We start from the raw sequence: 4040 nt of genomic DNA, 5'->3' as shown, positions 1-4040 counted from the left end.
AAAAGAAAAAAGGTAGACATTCTCGCCTATACCATTTAGATAAAATCTGCCCAATTTTAATGATTTCTTGGTGTTCCTAGCCCATCTAAGGAAAAATTAGTCCATTTCTAGTTCATGTTAGGCTAAAATGCATCTAATATGTCCTAAATTGATAACTCATTTTTGGATTGCTATGGCAAGCTCTTTTATTTTATCTCCATGAAACCCTTTAGTGAGGATTCTCATGTGTGTGTGTGTGTGTGTGTGTGTGTGTGTGTGTGTGTGTGTGTGTGTGTGTGTATGTGTGCATGTTTTGGGGATAGCAAGGGGAAGGCATGGGTAGAAAGTGACACCTCTTATTTAAAGTGGAAATATTTTTATATAGTGAAAAAATTAATTGTACTGGAAGCCAAGAAACCAGTCAGAACCTTCCTTCCTTCAGACACTTCTATTTAATCAAAGGTAAATGACTTGCCTTTTCAGACCCAGAGTGTCTTCACTTATGAAATGGGATTCAACAGATCTTTCAACCAACAAGCTTGTACTAAGGATCTACTATGTGCCAGGAATAGTAAAAGCTTCAGGAATAAATAAGAAAAAAAAAAGAAAAAGAAAAGTCTATGTTTTCAAGGAGCTCACATTTTATGGGAGAAGGCAACACAAACACAAATACTTTCATTTCTGACACCTTGAATAAATGGTAACTTCAAAGGGAAAACTGAATGGTAGGGTCATAAAGATCACAAATTTATAGCTGGAAGCAAGGCTGTGCTGGAACGAGTTTGAACAGGCTTTGGAGAATTGTTAAACCTCAAAATGAGGAAATGCCATAAATCCAGCTTGATTGATTATTTTGTTTATTGTCTAAACTTAACAAAATGGAGAAATTATTAATGAAGCATATTAAATTTATAAGTATATTGTAAGTACATTTAAAAAAAAGCAGTTAAATATTTCCCAACACACCAATAATTCAAATGAACCTCATAATGTTCTAATCAAATTAGACTGAATGAATAATAGTCAAGTCTGTCTTAAAGATAGGGAAAGTGAATTCAGAGAGAAGTTAAGTGACTTGGCCAAAGTCATAAGGGTACCACGTAACAGAGGTAGGATTTGAACTCTGTTCAGAAAAGGAGTATATTTCAAGGCCCTTGCCTAGAGGAGAGAGTTCATCTAAAAGAGATTCCTGGTGGAATTAAAGTTTTTTTTTATTGGTGTTACTATTACTCTGTGTGTGTGTGTGTGTGTGTGTGTGTGTGTGTGTATGTGTGTGAGTGTGTGTATAATATATAATCTGTGTTTTCATTTTCTTTCCTCTACTCTCCAGTTTTCTTATCCATAAAAGGCATAGGAGACAAGAGTGGGTTTGAACTATATGGTTTGTAAAGGTAGACAAAGAACACTTTCTTGTTCTTGTTGCTCTTGCGCTCCTTTTTCTCCTATAGAGTGGTCTGCAGGGGAGCTAGTCATGCTAGGCAGGAGCTTGTAAACAATCTGAAGTACTCACCTGAATGAATGTTGGCTTTCACAAGGACAGTCTGCACCAGGACCTGCCAGAGACATTATTTACCCCAATGCAGAATATACTTACTGTGGATCATGTGCTACTCATGCTTATAAACAAGTGGATCTAGCTTTTAAATTAAAAAAAAAAAGAATCATCCTTAGGCCTTCCTATCATGTGTCTCTCTGTCCACGTGTACTTTCTGTTGGCAAAATATGTCTATGACTATATATTTATATCTATTGATAAATAAAAATATGTAAACATAGATATTTAGATAGATATAGATATATATCACCTTTGTATGACATTTGTATTGATCAAAAGTTTTTGGAGAGCTCTAGAAGACAGAAATGTTTGAGCGCATGCTTATGAGGACAGATGAAGATGAACACAGTATTGAAATGCATTTGCTTTACTGCTAAAGCAATGGAAAGCCATAAGGATGAGTTTATCATTATTCCTGTATTGGTTGGAGCTTTGAGTGAGTTAAAAGAACAGGAATTTGGAAAACTTCAGTAAGGAGCTGGTGGATGCTAGTAATCTCCGTGTGTTTTCTTCTGATTTCTGCCTTTGGGAAGGTGTGCTCTGGAAAGGATTCATAAATGAGCTACCCTCCTTCCCTCAAAGAGTAAGATTTCTGCTTTACAACTTTTTGTTTCCCTTGGGTTATTTTTCCTTTCATCTTTTAAATTTGAAAAGAACTGAGGGAAGGAACCTGAAGAAACTACTGCATTACTCATTAGGGGAGTTCCAAAGCTCTTCCTGCCTCTAGGGTCAGTGTCAATTGCTCTTTTAGCTAGAGAGCTTGTATTGAATCGAAACATGGCTCAAAGAGTCTATTTCCCCAGTGTACCTTCTGAAAGGATAAGTTGCAGTTACAGTTACTATTATGATTCCCAGGGGAGATTTATAGATTCATTGAACATCAGGATAAAATGGGCCTGGGCATTATATAACTAGACGCTGGTATCTTTTAGCAATTTCTTGAAGAAATACCATAACACAATATATGGAAGACATCCCACTGAGATACTACCAAATTCTATCACAGAGCTCCAGAAGGATGGAATGAATATAAGCTTTTTGCTTTTGAATCATGCCTAGTCAAGCCAGTGTAGAAACTGGCAAGACAGTTCTGTGAGTTATGAAGCTGAACCACTTAAAATCCACTGAAGCTCTGAAAAAGGGATACCACCTGCACATACTCGTGCTCTCCATGTAATCCCAGTCTAGCCTTTACAAAAATACAGTACCTGGTCTTTGGGGATACTGAAACCTCAAAATTACTAGAAATTTCTTCTTTTCTTATAGGTGTAGTCTTTCATTTCAGCTCACTATAAAATGCTTTCTTGTTTTGGACAATAAATGGAAGGAAAACTGGTATTAAAATATTTTATGACTAAAAAAATGATGATGGATATAAAGTTATTTTAACAGATAGTCCTTTGAATGCAACATATACAGTGTTTACCATATTTGAAATTTGATTCTCAGCAGACCTGTACACATACATTCAGCTTGTAGAATAGTTTTGCAAATTATAAACAAACAAAAAAGGGTAAAAACTTTAATAATGGAAATGGCATTTATAAATTGTATATATTAAAATATAATAAATCTCCTGTGTCATCAACTACTGCTCATGTTCTCTAACACATACTTACTATTTTACTTGCTAATATAGTATTGTACAACTCAAAAAAGAAAAAGAGAGAAACTTAAACCTTGACACAATCTGGCTCCAACATATTTTAGCAGGCTGATTACAAATTAGTTTTCCTCTGATATTCTAAGCTCCAACTCCAAATTGGGTGACTTGCATTTCCCTTTGCATGTCATTCCATCTCTCATCTTTGGATGTTCCCAATGTCAGAAATACTCTCCCTCTCACAACTTCTTTTTTGGAACCCATATTTCCTTTCAAGTATTATATTCTATGAGAACTTTCTTGATTCCCTCAATTATTAGCTCTCCCCTTCTCTGAAGTTACTTTGCATGTTAGTACATATTTATATACAGGTGGTATAATCCAATAGTTGAAACTCCTTGAGAGGAGGCACTGTCTGAGTTTTGTTTGTGTCCCCATAACCTGGCATAGTGTCTGTAATATAGAAGGTGTCTGATACTTGTTTGTTGATGCTTTGATTCATTCATTAAAAAGGCCACTTTGACCCAAAGGATTGAGAGTAAATTTCCTGAATTAAAGGAAAGGATATATACTAGAAAACAATGAGACATTAGCATTGAAAAGAAAAGTAGGGTGACATATTTGAGGTCCTTATATGCTAGTGTAAGGATTTTGGAGTTTACTTTGCATGAAATCAGGAAAGTTTCTGAGTTGGAGTGACAGAATAAAAATGAAGTTTTATGAAAATATAACTGGAAGTGGTGTTCAAGATAACTAGCAGATGAAAATTGTTTTTTTTTTTCAGCTGACAGGAGCCTTTACTTGTCATCTAGTCCAACTCCCACTATTTACTGATGAAGAAACTGATGGCTAGGGAAGGCAAATTGAATTGCTTAATTGAACCCAGATAGTCTACAGTACAAT

The 4040-nt window shown here is 35.3% G+C and overlaps 1 pseudogene; it reads left to right on the top strand.

Annotated features, from left to right (window-relative positions):
* The first annotated feature begins 1556 nt into the window (after nt 1–1556).
* Nucleotides 1557–2662, top strand: LOC110216451 (protein MEMO1-like; annotated as a pseudogene).
* The last annotated feature ends 1378 nt before the right edge of the window (nt 2663–4040 follow it).

Source organism: Phascolarctos cinereus, unplaced genomic scaffold (genome assembly GCF_003287225.1).
Source record: "Phascolarctos cinereus isolate Bilbo 61053 unplaced genomic scaffold, phaCin_HiC Scaffold_5;HRSCAF=322, whole genome shotgun sequence".
Taxonomy (NCBI): Eukaryota; Metazoa; Chordata; class Mammalia; order Diprotodontia; family Phascolarctidae; genus Phascolarctos; species Phascolarctos cinereus.
Note: the sequence above shows the minus strand (reverse complement) of the source record. Positions and strands in the feature narration are given on the sequence as shown.